At 43.1% G+C, this 19,508-nt stretch overlaps 1 long non-coding RNA gene across 3 annotated transcripts in view; it reads right to left on the bottom strand.

The window, feature by feature from the left end:
* LOC137618696 (uncharacterized) overlaps positions 1-19,508 on the bottom strand; it is a 408,492-nt gene that overhangs the window by 22,245 nt on the left and 366,739 nt on the right. The window contains exons 1-3 of one of the 3 annotated variants that reach the window (XR_011039798.1): positions 19,223-19,378; positions 5,779-5,959; positions 5,407-5,540 (exon numbers count right to left, since the gene is read on the bottom strand). This is a non-coding gene — a long non-coding RNA (uncharacterized lncRNA). Of the gene's footprint in view, positions 1-5,406; positions 5,541-5,778; positions 5,960-19,222; positions 19,379-19,508 lie in introns of those variants that run through there. The other 2 variants (XR_011039797.1, XR_011039799.1) reach the window with 2 other exon arrangements.

Here is a 19,508-nt window from a genome sequence, read left to right as displayed (position 1 = left end):
GAGCCGAGAGGTTAACAGAGCGAGACGCTGAACGTTCTAAAAGACAAGGTGCTGAGCGTCCTGGTGTCAGAAGAGACTCTTCTTGCTGACAGGAAGACCTAATTATTCGATAGGCTCAACATTATCTAAAAATCAAGATACAGGGACGCTCTGATTTCTCCAGAGAGCAGCATTCCGCTACATAAAGCAAAAGTTACGTGAACATGAGAGGGGCGGAGCTGAGATCAAAACACACGCCCGAAACTGACCCATTCTTCCTTGTAAACAAACCCCAGATAAAGTTTGATTGCATAGCCTGCCACTTAGACTCCTCTCTAGAACTGGGAGAGAGAATCGTTGTAGCTAAAAACTAAAGGAGGTTTCCCTATAAAAGGAAAAAGTAATCCTCCTTCAGAAGAAGTACTGACCAAAGGTCTGCTCCCCTCTTCTCCAAAGATTTTGATGTCTCCATGGAGGACTTTGACTTCTGAACGAAGGCGTAAAGAGCATTTACGTCCAGGACCGGACAAAAGACTCCCTCTCCCAAAAGAGAGACATTGAAGTTGCAAAGTCGGTTAGGCAGAAAAGTCTTATCGGAGTAACTAACAAAGGAGGATTCACTAGGAAAAAGATTTCGCATCCATCCCAGAAAAAACACGGACCAAAGGTCTGCTCCTCTCTCCCAGGCTCGCCAGAAGTAGCAAAGTCTGGATACTACTGTTGTTAGACATCAAAGGTTTCTGTTTTAAGAAACAAAAATTAATATATTCTTAAAGCTCCATTAATGACCACGTGAAAACTCAGAGGGTGGGGAACATGGAGCAACAGAACTTAGGATCCTCTCCTTCTGTTAACCTCAAACAATTCAACAGGAGAAAAGTGATCACTAAAGTCATCCTTGACAGAGAGCTTATAAGACGTGGCGTCGCCCTGAAAGGACAAGGCGGCGATCGTCCTATCATCCCGAAAGACGAGGCTGCCCACGTCCCGAAAGACGAGGCTGCACTCGTCCCGAAAGACGAGGCTGCACTCGTCCCGAAAGACGAGGCTGCACTCGCCCCGAAAGAGGAGGCTGCACTCGCCCCGAAAGACGAGGCTGCCCTGAAAGACGAGGCTGCATTCGCCCTGAAAGACGAGGCTGCATTCGTCCTGAAAGACGAGGCTGCATTCGCCGTGAAAGACGAGGCTGCATTCGTCCTGAAAGACGAGGCTGCATAAGTCCTGAAAGACGAGGCAGCATTAGTCCTGAAAGACGAGGCTGCATTCGCCCTGAAAGACGAGGCTGCATTCGTCCTGAAAGACGAGGCTGCATTCGTCCTGAAAAACGAGGCAGCATTCGCCCTGAAAGACGAGGCTGCATTAGTCCTGAAAGACGAGGCAGCATTCGCCCTGAAAGACGAGGCAGCATTCGTCCTGAAAGACGAGGCTGCATTCGTCCTGAAAGACGAGGCTGCATTCGTCCTGAAAGACGAGGCTGCATTCGTCCTGAAAGACGAGGCAGCATTCGTCCTGAAAGACAAGGCAGCATTCGCCCTGAAAGACGAGGCAGCATTCGCCCTGAAAGACGAGGCAGCATTCGCCCTGAAAGACGAGGCAGCATTCGCCCTGAAAGACGAGGCAGCATTCGCCCTGAAAAACGAGGCTGCATTCGTCCTGAAAGACGAGGCTGCATTCGTCCTGAAAGACGAGGCAGCATTCGCCCTAAAAACGAGGCTGCATTCGTCCTGAAAGACGAGGCTGCATTCGTCCTGACAGACGAGGCAGCATTCGTCCTGAAAGACGAGGCAGCATTCGCTCTGAAAGACGAGGCAGCATTCGCTCTGAAAGACGAGGCAGCATTCGTCCTGAAAGACGAGGCAGCATTCGTCCTGAAAGACGAGGCAGCATTCGTCCTGAAAGACTAGGCTGCATTAGTCCTGAAAGACGAGGCTGCATTAGTCCTGAAAGACGGGGCAGCATTCGTCCTGAAAGACGAGGCAGCGTTCGTCCAGAAAGACGAGGCTGCATTCGTCCTGAAAGACGAGGCTGCATTCGTCCTGAAAGACGAGGCAGCGTTCGTCCAGAAAGACGAGGCTGCATTCGTCCTGAAAGACGAGGCTGCATTCGTCCTGAAAGACGAGGCAGCGTTCGTCCTGAAAGACGAGGCAGCATTCGTCCTGAAAGACGAGGCAGTATTCGTCCTGAAAGACGAGGCAGCATTGGTCCTGAAAGACGAGGCTGCATTCGTCCTGTCTTGAAAGACTTAGCGCCGAGCGTTAAGGCAAAATGATATTCACTATGCCGCTCGGCGCGTTCGGTTCCGACCAGAGGGTTCATAAGGCCGACTGGCGCTCTGGGACAAAAACTGAGTCAATGATGGTTTGTAAGCATTGATATTAGCAGAGAATATCTATGACTTAAGAATTGCCATTAAAATCAAAAGTGATGCAATGCAAAATTCTAAAAGCAGTGTAAGAATCTTAACGTTCAACGCTCTTTGCTTTACCATGGCAAGGGCGAGCATTCTGGGAACGTTAACAGGAACGCTCGCGAGGGCGTTTGCTCGTGAGCTAACGCCTCTCGTTTCCTTTCGCCGATCGACGTTCCTTCTCCCATGGGCCAGGGAGCTTGGAAGAGGTCTAAGGCTAGGAAAACAACGTCCCTGTGCTGAAAGAATTCAATGCCTAATTTAGCACTGAAAACTTGCACTATTAAACTCTTACACAAAAAACCATAATTAGTCCTGCCTGTTGTGAGAGAACTTATTCTTCTGCCACGGGCTTGAATGAGAAAGCAAAATCGTCTCTAGTACTTGCTATATAAACTGTAACAAAATATTTTTATAGAATATAAAACTGACATTTCCATAATAAAATAAACTTTCAAACATACTTACCCGGCGGACACAAAAAGAAAAAACCACCGGGCAAGAGTTGAGAATAAAAATAGATGTTGAAGACACTCACCCGGTAGTTACATATAACCACCGGTAAAATTAAATGTCATAAATACCTACCCGGCTGTTACATACAAACGCCGGGAAAGTTATACGTTAAAGATTAAAATGAACAGAAAAAAGGGAAAACAAATGTAATCCACAATTAATTCAAAGGGAATTAAAAAACAAGCGAGTTGTAATGATAAAAAGAACAGATATAGCAATAACGTATCTATATATATATAAATGTAAACAAAAGGAACATATAAAAGAAAAAGCTACTAAAACTAGAATTTCCATATAAATTAGTTGTTGTTGGAGAATAATAGCCAACACTTTAATTCCCATATCGAAAAGAACGCTACCAAGGCATGTTGGGACTGCTCCAATAGTAACGAGTAACAGCGCAAATTAACCATACGCTAGTTCTATTTAATTTATGAAATTAGATCGATGATTTAAAGAACGAACACCAAATGGACAAACATTTCTTTAAAATTTTACATTAAAAGTTAAAAAACTTATATAAGTGGAATTCCTCCCATTCTTTGCATAAAACAAATAAAGAGAATTGCAAGACATACATGAAGATTACATCACACGACTGTGACGTCATAGAGTTGCCTGAACGTATTCCCGTCATCAGGATTAAAAACTTCGCAACTAAAATATAGTGCACAAACAAAACCTCTGCATACAAACTGTGAGGATCAACCGACACTTTCGGTAACCTCATGTTGCATACATCACTCGCACAAACACGAAAATTAAGTTATCACTCATGATAACTCATGATAAACAAAGTAAATAATAAAAGTAAAACACGATTGCCAAAACCCTAAATCAGTGTACTTCACCAAACGAAGTCCAAAAAAGCGAAGAAGGGAAAATGATTCGAAAAACTCTCAATGGTGGACCGACGATGTTTTCGATCCAGCCGGCAGAGATGAACTGAAGTCTTAGACATGGGAATGATTCCTTGGACCACCCTGTGACGGGTGTTACCACCTACCTCCCAACCACCACAAGGCGGTTGCCTCGTTTTGAAAAATTCTGCCGATTTAGAGATATCAGCTATATATATATAACTGCCAGGTAAGTACTATTCATAAAAAAAAGGCAAGAGAAGAACCCCCAAAAGGGGAAAAACTCAAGCCTGGACAGGAAAAACTTCCCTCGGAAGGAAAGTTACCCGCCCAAGGAGGCAAGCCACCTGAGAGTTCTAAAATGAACTGCAGAGCTGTCCGTCGTCACGGGAGTACTTCCAGTAGAAGGAGACACGCCCCTGATGAAAATACAAGGGGGGAGGCAGCAACAGCCGAATCCCCAGGACTCAACCAGACAGCTCACACCGTTGCCATATTACAGAAACGAACTAGATCGGTAACTGTAAAAAAAAAAAAAAAAAATATTAGTACACATTCATTCCCCCGGGAAGGCTCCGAAGAGGAATCCCGAGGGAAAGGAACAAGAATTACACAACAGGCACGTGCCCTCACAACCACTTACACTCACGGAAGGAGAGCTGTAACCAAAACAGAATTATAACAATTATAATTATGTAACTATGTAATTATGTAATTTAAAAATGAATGAGCACTAAAGAAAGAACGAAAACCCCGAAAGGAATCGTTCTACAAGCTGAAAAACAAAAAAAAACTACAATTAGATTCATAACTAATTGAGACAAACGTACGGCGTAGCAACCCCCCCACACGGAAAGGAAGCTACAAGGGCGTAGTAACACGTAGTTAGGCTAAAGGGTGAACGACCTCAAGAGAGAGAGGGAGAAAGACATAAGTCAAACTCGATCGCCACCCATAAAATTACGCCGTGGAGGCCTAGCATTCACCTATGTGTGAGGGGGAGGAGGGGTAGCTAGCTACCACTCCCCTAACCCCCCGCTAACTAGCGCGGGGGTAATACACCCTCGTTAAATTCTAATGGCTCGCCATTTCAGCTGCGCTAAAAGGTAACCCTTTGTAAATAGCGTGGTTTGTATTTCGGTTACGGAACAAACAGTATTTAATCTTATAGATGAACTCTAATTTTTTGTGAAAGATATGAGTGAATTTTTTGCTTTATTTAATGATTAGGAATGGATTATAAGCCTTGCCTATTTAATTGGTATTTTTGAGCAGCTGAATCTTCAGATGCAAGGAAGGAATGCAAACATAATAAAATTCATAGATGCCTTGAAAGCTTTGACAAAAAAGATGGAAAAATGGGAAGAAAAAGGTCAATGTAAGAAATGTATCAGCTTTTGATCAAATGTCATCCATTTTTGGTGGTGAAGACAAGGTGCAAAGAATGAAACTTCTCAGCATTTGATGACATCAGAAAGTGATTCCAGCTGATATATTACTGAAATCAGTGACGATGAACTGGATTTAGTTAGTTAATCCATTTGAATTATCAGTTGAAAAATATTCCTGATGATTGAAAAGATGAATTTCTGGAGTTTTAGTACTGATTGGGAGTAACAGAGAAATCCATTACATAATTCCTACCTAAAAGTGGCAGGAAGAGCTATCCGTGCACTGCTTCCCTTTCTGTAGACATGTCTTTGGGAGACAACAGGCTTTTCAAGTCCTTTGCAAATCCTGTTTTATTAAACTGATGCCATCCTTTGTTATTGGCGTCTCTGAAAAATCCAATAACGAAGAGTCAGAGTAAAGAAAAGAGATTCTAAACCAGAGAAGATTTTGGTTCCATCTGCATGAAACACATTATGTGGCGTTTTAATTCTGGATTTTCAGGAACATATCTATGATCTTTAGAGAATGCAAGTATGTGCAGATAAAATGTTACACCTAACTTGAGAAGGAAATCAGAGCTTGAGAATGTGTACAGTTACAGAAATATGACCCAGTGATACTCACATGCTGATACTGGCAAGAGTCCAGACAGGAGATGGTGTGACGTTCGGTTCACAATTGAGAAGTAGTTCTAGGAGGTTAGACTAGACCAAGCTTCTATGTGACCCGAGGCCATCGGCAGCAGCTTCCATGTCGTGTCGTGGCTTGTTTCCTTTCTGCTCTTGATAAACATTGAATTGGTTCCCTGGAGAATAAAAATAAGAATCAAAACATAATGTAATAAGGATAATCTGGTTAGATTGGATTAGAGAATTGGGGCTTGGGAAGCCTTCAAGCAGACGTGTAACATGTGGGAAAACCCCATAGTTGCAGTATGAAGGACAAGCAGAGAGGTTGGAGAGCCAGATGCAAGAAAGGAAGTGGGAATGGAGGTACTGTATAGCAGAAGGTTAAAAAGGATGCCTACAGTGAACCACTTGTAGTGTGCTGGTGGCACTACTCTTCTCAGGATGATATACTGCATACAACATTAAAAAAAAAAAGGACAAAAGCATATTTTATGATGTGGAAAACTAAAAAGACACAGGGAAGACAGGAATAGGAAAGGAAACCAGTTGATCGGAATCCACCACAGTTGTCCACGAAACAATGTACAGTAATGCTTGAAGGCAAATGTTTGAAAGTGAGGTTTGAACATAAAGGTTGAAAGCGAGGTTTAAACAATGTTTGAGAGCGACGTTCTAGCTTAATGTTTGAACAATGTTTGAGAGCGACATTCTAGCTTAATGTTTGAAAGCGAAGTTCGAACATCCAGTTTGACCGTAATGTTTAAAAGCAAGGTTTGAACGTAAATTCTTAGAACATAAAGTTTGAAAGTGAGGTTTGACCGTAGTGTTTGAGAGCGAGGTTTGAACGTAGCGTTTGAGAGTGAGGTTTGAATGTAAAGTCTGAAAACGAGGTTTGAATGTAGTGCTTGAGGGTGAGGTTAAAAAGTAGTTTGAAAGCAAGATTTGAACATACAGTTTAAAAGCAAAATTTGAACGTAAGTTTGAAAGCGAGGCTTGAACCTAAAGTTTGAAAGCGAGGCTTCAACTTAATGTTTGAAAGCAAGGTTTAGAACAAAATTTGAGAGCGAGGTTTGAAAGTAATGTTCAAGAGCAAGGTTTGAACGTAATGTTAGCAAGCGAGGTTTAAACAAAGTTTGCAATCGAGTTTTGAACCTAATGTTTGGAAGCGAGGTTAGAACGTAAAGTTTGAAAGAGGGGTTTGAACGTAAAGTTCGAAAGTGCGGTTTGAACGTGAAGTTTGAGAGAGGGGTTTGAATGTAAAGTTCGAAAGCGAGATTTGAAAGTAATGATTGAAAGCGAAATTTTAACATAATGTTTGAAAACACAATTTGAACATACAGTATGAATATAATTTAAACGCAAGGTTTGAACATGTTTGAAAGCAAGGCTAGAATGTAAAGTTTGAAAGTGATGTTTGAATGTGGTGTTTGAAAGCAAGGTTAGACCAATGTTTCAAAGTGAGGATTAAATGAAAAGTCTGAAAACGAGGTAGAGCGAGGTTTGAACGTAGTGTTTGAGAGCGAGGTTTGAAAGTAGTGTTTTAGAGCGAGGTTTGAACGTAGTGTTTGAGAGCGAGGTTTGAACGTAGTATTTGAGAGCGAGGTTTTAAAGTAGTGTTTGAGAGCGAGGTTTGAACGTAGTGTTTGAGAGCGAGGTTTGAACGTAGTGCTTGAGAGCGAGGTTTGAACGTAGTGTTTGAGAGCGAGGTTTGAACGTAGTATTTGAGAGCGAGGTTTGAACATAAGTTTGAAAGAGGTCTAAACGTAAAGTTTGAAAGAGGTCTAAACGTAATATCTGAGCAAAGTTTGAACGTAATGTTTGAGAGCAAGGTTAGAATGTAATATTTGAAGGTAAGGTCTGAAAGTATAGTTTGAAGATAAGGTTTGAACAAAATTAAAAAGTGAGGTGTGAACGTTGAACTTTTAAGCATGGTTTGTTAAGTGAGATTTGAACCTAATGTTTGAGAGCGAGGTTTGAACGTAACGTTTGAAAGCAAGGTTTGAACGTAAAGTTTGAAAGCAAGGTTTGAACGTAAAGTTTGAAAGCGAGGTTTAGACGTAATGTTTTGAAGCAAAGTTTGAGCATAGAGTTTGAAAGCAAAGTTTGAACATAGTTTGGAAGCAAGGTTTGAATGTAGTTTGAAAGTGAGGTTTGACCGTAAAGTTTGAAAATGATGTTTGGATGTGAAATTTGGAAGTGAAGCCTAGAAGTGAAGTTTAAACATGGTGTGAAAATGAAGTTTGAAATGCATCACATTTAAGAAAGGGAAAGGTTAAAGGAAAGGGAAAGGGAAAGGGAAAGGGTAAGGGAAAGAAAGGGAAAGGGAAAGGGAAAGGGAAAGAAAGGGAAAGAGAAAGGGAAAGGGAAAGGGAAAGAAAGGGAAAGAGAAAGGGAAAGGGAAAGGGAAAGAAAGGGAAAGAGAAAGGGAAAGGGAAAGGGAAAGAAAGGGAAAGAGAAAGGGAAAGGGAAAGGGAAAGAAAGGGAAAGGGAAAGAGAAAGAGAAAGGGAAAGGGTAAGGGAAAGGGAAAGGTACATTCTGGAAATTTTGGAAATTTTTGTAAAGTTACAACTTCATGAAACAAAGTACTCGGCTATTTGAGAGTACAGTACAGTATAACAAGGATACTCGAGTATTATATTTATTTCCGGATAAGTCCTCCAATTTCATCGTATTTTCCCCCTATTGAATAACTGTATGGAATATTATTATTATTAAATGCTAAGCTACAACCCTAGTTAGAAAAGCAGGATGCTATAAGCCCAGGGGCCCCAACAGTGAGAAAAGTAAACAAGGAAAAATAAAATATTTCAAGAAAAGTAATAACATTAAAATAAATATTTCCTACATAAACAATAAAAACTTCAACAAAACAAAAGGAAGAGAAACTAGATACAACAGTGTGCCCGAGTGTACCCTCAAGCAAGAGAGCTCTAACCCAAGACAGTGGAAGACCATGGTACAGAGGCTATAGCACTACCCAAGACTAGAGAACAATGGTTTGATTTTCAAGTGTCCTCCTAGAAGAGCTGCTTACCATAGCTAAAGTCTCCTCTACCCTCACCAAGAGGAAAGTAGCCACTGAACTACATTGCCGTAGTTAACCCCTTGGGTGAAGAAGAATTGTTTGGTAATCTCAGTGTTGTCAGGTATATGAGGACAGAGGAGAATCTGTAAAAAATAAGCCAGACTATTCGGTGTCTGTAGACAAAGGGAAAGAACCGTAACCAGAGACAAGGATCCAATGTAGTACTGTCTGGCTAGTCAAAGGACCCACTAAATCTCAAGCAGTAGTATCTCAATGGGCAGCTGGTGCCCTGGCCAACCTACTACCTCCAAATTGCATTGTTCGCTGAACTTTTCATCTCATCGAACAAAGATCAGTAAAGGCCTTTATGCTTGCGTCAAAACAATGACAGTTGGACAGTGAGAGCCTCCTGGTGGTGGTGACTAGTGATGGCAGCACGAGTGATTGGTGTACGAGTAACGAGAAAATAGTCGTACGTGCAAAAAGTTTTTTTTTTTTGTGTGTACTAGAAAAAATAAGAAAGGAAGAAAATTGGGTGCAGAGGTAAGAAAATTTGGGAAGTCTTGTAACAGTAATACTGGTGGGAGTTGGGAAGCGAATAGGAACTAGATTTCACATATTATACGAGAATGGATCCAAAGACATTTAATAATCTCATCTCGAAACTGGATATTTCTGCTGAAGCCCCATTACAGGAAACATTCCTTTTCCTGTTAACAAGATGCAACTATGCACCACTTCAATACAATAAAAGGATTTCCGGTGGCGGCCATTATCGGCGGATATATTACGGTATATCTCACAAATTATTCATTAGCACCAAAAATAAATGTCTTTTTTGTTGAAATTGGGAGTTTTCCTATTAAAAAAGTATTTTTTTTTATTAGAAAATGTTGTTCTGACCGGAACTATAATAAAATAAAACCAATTTGTTTTGTCTATACAGAATTGGTGAAAAAAACCTAACATGATATTTTCATAATAAAATAAATTTTTGAATATACTTACCCGCTGGTTATATAAAAGAGCTGAAGTCCCTGACGCCAGGGCAGAAAATTCAAATCTCGCGCTATCGAAGATACGCCAGGTGTACCAACCGCACCCTAGCGGTAGAACAGGTGGAACTACACACCAACTCCAGTTCTTCCATGCCTCATAGCCATACCATAGGTAGTCTCTAGAGGGGAGGAGGGAGGGTGTTAAATTTATATAACCAGCGGGTAAGTATATTCAAAAATTTATTTTATTATGAAAATATCATTTTTAAATATAAAACTTACCCGCTGGTTATATAAAAGAGCTGATTGACACCCCTTGGTGGCGGGTCAGAGACAGCTACATACAGAAAATTCACTTAAGGGTTACATACAATAAACTTAAGCAGTTCTCACCTGATAAGGAAGCTGACAGCAATGATACTCTGCCTCATTTCGTCCGCTATCCTTAAGAGATCCAGTAATCCACTCGGGCTGAAAATCTCTAGGAGCTGTCAAACGGTACAAACACCTATAACATGACAGGACCTCAACCAATACCCTTGTTCCGGGTGCACTCAAGGAACAAAATGACCACCTAGCCAAATCAAAGATTGCGGAAGACTGACGCCCAATCTCCACAAACAACCATAAAAAACGAGTTCCAAGAGATAGAAAAGGGGTATTAGGAAAAAAGGGAACGTAGTGGTAGATCATTCACCTACTATCGCATTAGCAGCTATAAAAGGACCCAACGTAAAAAGGTCCTCATAGCGAGTCTGAACATTCTTCAAATAATGGGATGCAAAAACAGACTTACTTCTCCAAAATGTTGTATCCATCAGACTTTGCAGAGAACGGTTCTGTTTAAAGGCCACTGAAGTCGCTACCGCTCTGACTTCATGTGTCTTGACTTTGAGGAGCCTCTGATCCGACTCATCACACTGAGCATGAGCTTCTCGAATCAACAATCTAACGAAAAAAGACAAGGCATTCTTGGACATGGGCATCGAGGGTTTCCGAACTGCACACCACAGAGCGTCTGAGTTACCTCTCAGATTCTTAGTTCTGTCCACATAACAACGTAGAGCTCTAACTGGACAGAGAACCCTTTCCAATTCATCGCCAGCCAAATCCGAAAGGTTAGAAATCTCGAAGGATTTGGGCCATGGTCGAGAAGGGTTTTCGTTCTTGGCCAGAAACCCCAGTTGCAAAGAACAAATGGCTTTCCCATTCCGAAAACCAATGTTCTTGCTTAAAGCGTGAACTTCACTAACTCTTTTCGCAGTGGCGAGGGTAACTAGAAAAAGGGTTTTCAAGGTTAAGTCCTTAAATGAAGCCGAGTGTAAAGGCTCAAATCTGTCACTCATGAGAAATTTAAGGACAACATCCAAATTCCAGGCGATGGGAGCCGTTTGAATCATCTTGGTCGTATCAAAAGACCTAAGTAAATCTCGTAGATCCTTATTATCAGAAAGGTCTAGGTTCCTGTGTCGAAAAACCGTCGCCAACATACTCCTGTAACCTTTAATAGTTGATGACGAGAAGTTATGCTTAGTTTTAAGGTCCAAGAAAAAATCTGCTATTTGGGAAAGCGATGTACTGGAAGAGGAAATCGCGTTAGTTCTACACCATTCCCTGAACAACTCCCACTTGGACTGATACACCTTGATGGTTGAAGACCTTCTTGCCCTTGCAATTGCCTTGGCTGCCTTCTTCGAAAATCCTCTAGCTCTAGCGAGTTTTTCGATAGTCTGAAGGCAGTCAGACGTAGAGCTCGGAGGTTTTGATGATTTCGGGCCAAGTGAGGTTGTCTGAGAAGATCGGGTCTCATGGGAAGGCTTCTCGGGACATCCACCATCCATTCCAGTACCTCTGGAAACCAGCTCCTTGACGGCCAGAACGGAGCTATCAGAGTCATTCTGGTCTCCTCGTGTGAAACGAACTTCTGAATCACTTTGTAAAGGATCTTGAACGGAGGAAAGGCATAAACCTCCATGTGTGACCAGTTCATCAGAAAAGCGTCTATGTGAAAAGCTTCGGGATCTGGAACCGGAGAGCAATAACACTCTAGTCGTTTGGTCTTCGCGGTGGCAAAGAGATCCACGAGAGGTCGACCCCATAACCGCCACAGACTCTTGCAGATGTCCGGGTGCAGAATCCATTCTGTGGAGAGAACCTGACCTTTCCTGCTGAGTCTGTCTGCGCTCACATTGTTGACTCCCTGGATGAACCGCGTCAAAAGAGTCACCTTCCTTTCCTCCGCCCAGATGAGGAGCAGTCTTGCAATCTCGAACAGAGGCCAAGAGTGGGTCCCGCCTTGTTTCGCAATATAGGCCAGAGCTGTCGTGCTGTCCGAATTGACTTGGACTACCTTGCCCCTGATCTGCTTTTCGAAGCCGATGAGAGCCAGATGAATAGCTAAAAGCTCTTTTTGATTGATGTGGAGAGAGGTTTGCTCTACCGTCCAAGTCCCCGAAAGTTCCTGCTTCTCTAGAGTGGCTCCCCACCCCGAGTTGGAGGCGTCGCAACACAACACGAGGTTTGGGTTCCTCTGAAGTAAAGACAAGCCTTCTTTCAGTCTGGGCTCGTTGTTCCACCATTGAAGATGAGACTTGATGGAAGTCGAGATGGGAATGCAATCCCTGTCGAGGCTGTCCCCTTTCTTCCAATGGCGGTTGAGATGAAACTGAAGAGGACGCAAGAACAACTTCCCCAGGGTCACGAACTTCTCTAACGACGAGAGAGTCCCCAGAAGGCTCATCCAATCTCTGACGGAGCAAAGATCTCTCTTCAGGAACGTTTGTACTTTTAGGAGGGCTGCTTGGATTCTCACCGACGACGGAAAAGCCCGAAAACTCCGACTGTGAATCTCCATCCCCAAATAAAGAATCTCCTGGGATGGAATGAGTTGTGATTTTTTCGAGCTCACCAGGAGACCCAGTTCTCTGGAGAGATCCAAAGTCATCTTGAGGTCCTTCAAACAACAATCGGCTGAGGAGGCTCTTATCAGCCAATCGTCCAGATACAGAGAGGCCCTGATTCCCCTCAAATGCAGCATGCTTGCCACGTTCAGCATGATCTTGGTGAACAATAGAGGAGCCGTGCAAAGTCCGAAACAAAGAGCCCTGAACTGGAAGACCTTGTTTCCGTCCATGAACCTCAGATAACGTCTGCAGCTGGGATGAATCGGAAGGTGGAAATAGGCATCCTGAAGATCTAAAGAGACCATCCAATCGTCCTTCCTCACAGCTGCCAGAACTGTTTTCTGAGTCTCCATGGTGAACGTCGAGTTTTGGACGTAACCATTGAGCACACTTACGTCCAGAACCGGTCTCCACCCCCCGGAACTCTTGGGTACTAGAAAAAGGCGGTTGTAAAACCCCGGAGACGTAACATCTTGCACTTCCTCTATTGCTCGTTTCTCTAATAAAAGAGACATCTGTAGAAGCATGGCTTGTTTCTTGGGACCCTCTCTGTATTTGGGCGAAAGATCCACTGGATCTGTGACTAAAGGAGGATTGGTCAGGAAGGGGATCTTGTAGCCTTCCTTTAACACCTGGACGGACCAGGGGTCCGCTCCATTCCTCTCCCAAGCTTCCCAAAAGTGAGTCAACCTGGCCCCCACTGCTGTCTGAAGGAGAGGGCAGTCAGACTTTACCTCGGCCGGACTTGCCCCCTCTGCCTCTAGGTTTCCTTCCTTCTGGTTTAAAAGAGCCTCTCCCAGAGGGCTTCCCACGAAAGGACTGAGGACGAAACCCAGAAGAAGATTCCTTAGGTTTTCGAGAGGAGAAAGACGGAGGCAAAACTTTCCTAGTCGAATGAGTAACTAAGTCATGTGTGGCCTTCTGAGTGAGAGCAGTAGCCACCTCGCCCACTAATTCCTGAGGAAATAAAGAATTAGACAAAGGTGCGAAAAGAAGGCCTGTCTTCTGATAGGGAGACACTCCTGCGGAGAGGAAGGAGCACATCGTGGCCCTTTTCTTGAGAATTCCAGCTGTAAACAAGGCAGCAAGTTCGTTGGAGCCATCTCTCACACCTTTGTCCAAGCAGGACATCAAATGAACCAAACCACTAGTGTCCGTTTCCGTCATATCAGAGACCCTCTTACTCAAAGCCCCCAAAGCCCAGTCCAAAAAATTAAAAACTTCGAAGGCCCTGAAAAGACCTTTAAGCAAATGGTCGAACTCTGGAATGGACCACCAAATCTTCGTCTTCCTTAAGGCAAGACGACGAGAAGCATCTACCAAACTTGAAAAATCCCCTTGGGCAGACGAAGGAAAACTCAAGCCCAACACTTCACCAGTCTCATACCACACACTAGATTTAGAGGCTAACCTAGCGGGAGGAAAGGCAAAGGCCGTCTTGCCAAAAGCTTTCTTGGAGTCCAACCAAGAACCCATTAACTTCAAGGCCCGCTTAGAAGATCGAGAAAGAACCATCTTGGTGTAAACTGGAACCTTAGTAGCTTTACCTAAGATGAATTCAGAAGGCGGAGAACGAGGGGCCACAGGGGTAAAAGAATCCGGGAAAATTCCAGTCAAAATAAGCATAAACTTGCGAAGGTCCACAGCATGCTGATAATGCTTCTCCTCCTCATTCTCAGAGACTTCCTCAATAGGATTATCCTCATCCGACTTTTCCTCTGGTTCGTCTTCTGGCAGTGCAGCAACAGCTGCAGCCTGAACCGAAGGAACAACGTCTGGATGGGACTGCCTGTCAAGGCCAACATCTGAGTCAATTTGGTGGGGAGAAGTAGAAGTAGATTGATGCGAAACACGGACATGTAGACGATCATCCTCAACCAACAACTGCTTAGACCGCTTAGAATTCAACTGTTGTTGAACAGAAGAACGCTTGAAATCAGAAGGTAACTGTTGAAGATCGCCGCGAGGTCGCGTAAAGTCCGAGGACTGTTGCTGCGAGCGATCAAAGGAGTCAGGATGTCGCCGCTGTAAACCAATGTTTTGACGCGCCGCGTCCAAAAGTTGTTGCCGCGGGCGATCCACTACTTCAAATTGTTGCCGCGTCTCGTCCACTTGTCGACGCCGACGCTCTTCCCCGCGACCAGAAAACGCAAACTGGTCAACCAAAACTCTCTGACGCGACTCATCAAAATCAACCTGGCGTTGAACACTGTGAATGGGAGACCGTCTAAGTGATAACTCGTCAAGGCCATATACCACCGAACGTTTGTGCGATAACTGGTCTGACATCGAACGCCCAGACACAACGCCAACACTTGGTTGATAAGAATCCATCAACGAAGAGAGTTGTTCCTTCATAGACAAAAGCGCAGTCCATTTCGGATCAACAGAACTCCTAGAAGGAAGATTCGCACTAATGTCACCACGCATTTCAGGGGAAGAAAGCCAATCCGATGGAAGAGGAGGTGCATGAATAGTTACAAGGTCCGAATCGGAAGGAATCATATCCGCACGAACACGGTGATCTGAACGTTTGGCCGGAGTGCAAGCGCTGGGAGAACGGAAACGTTCCGGTGAACCCCACGAACTACATCCTGGCCGCACATGCGATTCCCGACGCTGTGTGTTTTGACGCGCCGCGTCCAAATCAACATGGGAGCGTTTAAGCGGTCTCGACGCTCGCCGCCAGATCTCACTCCCCGACCCTTCATCGGAAGACGGGGATAACGTATGAACCTCACCTTTCCTACGATGAGGGTGAACGACCTGAGCTACGGCAACAGGAACGTTCGAGGGGACGTCTGCACGATTGATGATGCTTCTCGTTCCCTTAAGCCGTTCGACATTACTTCTCCCATGGGTTCGAGAGCTCGAAAGAGGTCTAAGGCTAGGTGAACGACAAGATCGTGCCGACGCACCCTCCGCAACACTAAACACATTATCAACACTAGTCACAACACCGAGAGAGTCACGATTCTTCGGTACCACATCAGACACTCGAGTCGACGCACCTTCCGCAACACTAACCACATTATCAACACTTGTCACAACACCGAGAGAGCCACGATTCTTCGGTACCACATCAGACACTGAAACACTTTCCACAGTTCCGATAGGATCACGGTTTTTCAATACCTTTAACTCTGAAAAGATAGTATTTCTATCGGCTGCTAAGGACTCAACTTTCTCACCAAGAGACAAAATAGCAGTAAACATGTCCTTCATAGTAGGTTCCTGATCTACCACCACAGGGGAAGGAACAGGATTAGGAACAGGTAAATTAGGTAAGGTTCTATCCACAGATCGGGAAGAACTACGCCTAAGTCTATCTCTCTCTAATCTCCTAACATAACGATCGTAAGTACCAAAATCATCATCAGTTAAGGAAAGACACTCATTACACCTATCATCTAATGAACAAAATTTACCCCTACATTTTACACAAATAGAATGAGGATCAATAGATCCCTTAGGAAGTCGTGTACGACAACCCTCACTAACACACCTACGCTGAGCAGGGGAGGAGTCGGCCATTTTAAAGTTAACGTGAGAGACCGACAAGCAAAAAGTAAGGGAAAAAACAATAAAGAAAATCTCAAACAAAAAGATTTCAAGATAAGAACCAAGGAAAATTAATCAACGATAGCTTAAACTCAAAAAAGAACGTTGTACATCACCAAACAACTTCCCAAGAGAGTAAAAACACGAGAGCGAACTTCTGTATGTCAGTCAGCTATGACGGCAGAGAGAAGAACTGGAGTTGGTGTGTAGTTCCACCTGTTCTACCGCTAGGGTGCGGTTGGTACACCTGGCGTATCTTCGATAGCGCGAGATTTGAATTTTCTGCCCTGGCGTCAGGGACTTCAGCTCTTTTATATAACCAGCGGGTAAGATTTATATTTAAAATTCATACTTAAGGCAACGATTTTATCAAACTCATCTCCCCAATCTTTATCCTCCAGGTACAAGTCTCGTTGCTTTGGTAAAAATTCCCAAAATTTGATAAAAACTTTACAGATCTTTGTTCGCTGCTTCTACGCTTCTGACGTCACCTTAAAGTTCATTGTGTGGACGGAGCTTCAGAGTTTTTTATTTTTCTCTTAATTACAACATTTTCTACAGATAACAGAAGACACAGCCTACGATGTATTCTGTTTTGAAATGCTGTACCTGACACAGGTGGGGGGCGGGAGGTTATGACCTAAGTCAGGTTAGGTGGAGGTACCTTAGGCCAGGACACATCCCATTGATGTCATTGCAAATAAAACAACGGCAAAGGCAGTCGGTTAAAGCACAGGATAAGATTACGTATAGAATGCAAAGATCCTTGAATAATGCATACAGGGCAGAATTTATGGAGTACTGTCAACTGCAAAAACTTAAAATCAATATTTTCCTTCAGGACAAATTTCCTTGAGGAACAAACTGTTTTTCCTTTTGTTTGCAATTAATTTCAAGTTTATCTAAATCATAAATAAAGAGGATTTTCCCCATTTTCCTTCCAACTAAACCACCGGTTCCCACCACGTGTCAGTTGGGAAGGGACAATGGCAGAACGGTTCATTTGCCGATACTTAATGAAGGAAAAGGTTTTTTTTTTTTCCTATGGAAATTTCGTCCTGTATTAAACTAAAACTATAATTCTACCAGAATAGACCATATTTTGACCTTTATACAACATGAGCACTAAAAGAAGTCTGGATTATGAATGACTTTACTGAAGTAGGCACAGAATGAAGCACACCAGAGCTCTCCTAAGTCGGTTCACATTCGACATTCTTATTCTACGTTTTACAGCTAATTTCTGAATGTGCCACCTCTATTTATAAGTTAACTTAACAATAAAGTTACATAACTTTATGGTAAATGTGTAGGAGAGCTCCGCGCTCGATTTAAAAGTTTCTAAAAGTAGAAAACGAAAGAAAACAGTAAATTAGAGCTACAGTTACCTTGAAACTGTGAGATAATCCTCCTACAACCACCTAACTCTTACACAGAAAATGTAAGCATAAACCTACTACTACAATTATGGGGGACCCCAGTGGGAAGCGGGGTTTTTGGGTGGGGGGAGGAGGAGAAAAGTGATTTTTCGGGGCACTACCGAACCTAATACAACTACCTACCCTACCCTGGGGGCCATGTACCCCTACCTAGGCCTACCGGGGGGGGGGGGGGGGGGGCTCCGCCCCCCCTTGCGACCCCCCCTTAAGGCCACAGTAATTTTCAGGGCACCACCGAACCTAAGACACCCACCTAACCTAGCCTATGGGGCCCTATACCCCTACCTAGGCCTACCGGGGGGGGGGGGGGGGGGGGGGGGCTCTGCCCCCCTGCGACCCCCCCTTAAGGCCACATTGAGTTTCAGTTCAAACGAAACAAATTCAAATGAAAACGCCTTTTGCAAAAAAAGGAACACAAACTTCAAATTAGTCTCAATATCTAACTTACCTTTGAAACAAGACACGAAAAAATTGCACCTTCTCTTCCTTTTCCTACGAGTAACCACACTACGATCACACCGGAATGCTAATTTGTTGTAATCTATACGGCACACATTTTCACAATTAGGGCACTTTTTCTCTGCCAAAATCAAACCATGACGTTGAGCAAATGCAATTAGCAAATCACCTTTCCCTGAATAATGTACACAAAAATCCCCATAAGAAATAAAGCAATTGTCACAAGTGACACAGTCGGAACGGGATGAAGGTCCTGCTAATTGCTCCATACTTCACGGCAAAATGAGCTTTTCAGTTTGAAGGGAGATCCGAGACGTGCAAAAATATTCCTCCGCGGAACTTCACGTAAACTGTGGTAACTGGTGGAAAAATAGCAGGGATAAGTGAAGTAATAAGTGTCAGCATTGGCTAGATTTGTAAAAACCGCCACGATTGGTTTTCAAACAGTGTGACGTCAAGAAAACACCTGTTATTGGTTAGAATAGCATTGAGAACTAGTCTGCCATACGCAGTAAGGCGGTGAAACAGCTCATTTTAGCCAAGACATCACACAGTAAACAAAAACAAACACTTAGAAAAAATCCAAGTGAAACATAACTATACACACGAATATCTTCGTTAAATAGAAGCTGCTCATATATTGACTATTATATAAGCATTCTATATGATATAATAGTGAATTGTAGGTGTTTAAATTCTTCAAGATCTTCCGCGGAGCTCTCCTACACATTTACCATAATATGATTCTCCCCACAATCCTAAAACTCCTTTTCAACTTTGGTCATTATTGTTGCATTCTAAGGGGACCCATAACTCATAAGCTATTAATTTCTTAATTTCGTCCATAAATGAAGAAAAGATTCGTTAAATGCAATCTCTGCAATATTTTAAATTCTTGAATTCCGAATCTAGCCCTTAAAGAAGAAATATGAAAAAAACTACTATGGATAAATTAATACAGGGCAACCCAATGAAACTTTGAACCTGGCTTTAACAAAAATCAACGGTGAGCTGACTACCATGTGATTTCCATGTCAGCTCAAATATACTTACATTGAATCTAAGTGTCCCCAATACAGTGTTAGGTCAATTTTACTATGTAATGTTGTCCAACAGTGAGATTTGCAAGTTTTTCTTTTACATATTAGAAGAAAAATGATCACTGAATTTCCATGGACACATGACACGACCTTTCACTGACTCGACTACAATACTAAGCTGCTCACTGCTCAGCAGGCAGCTGATGCTAAAAAAACTTAGGCTGCATATCTTTCGAATTGCTCTGCATGAGAATCATTAGTTTTGTCTATTTTATATATCATCATATTTACAGTTGTTT

Source organism: Palaemon carinicauda, chromosome 25, assembly GCF_036898095.1.
Source record: "Palaemon carinicauda isolate YSFRI2023 chromosome 25, ASM3689809v2, whole genome shotgun sequence".
In the NCBI taxonomy this organism is placed as follows: domain Eukaryota; kingdom Metazoa; phylum Arthropoda; class Malacostraca; order Decapoda; family Palaemonidae; genus Palaemon; species Palaemon carinicauda.
Note: the sequence above shows the minus strand (reverse complement) of the source record. Positions and strands in the feature narration are given on the sequence as shown.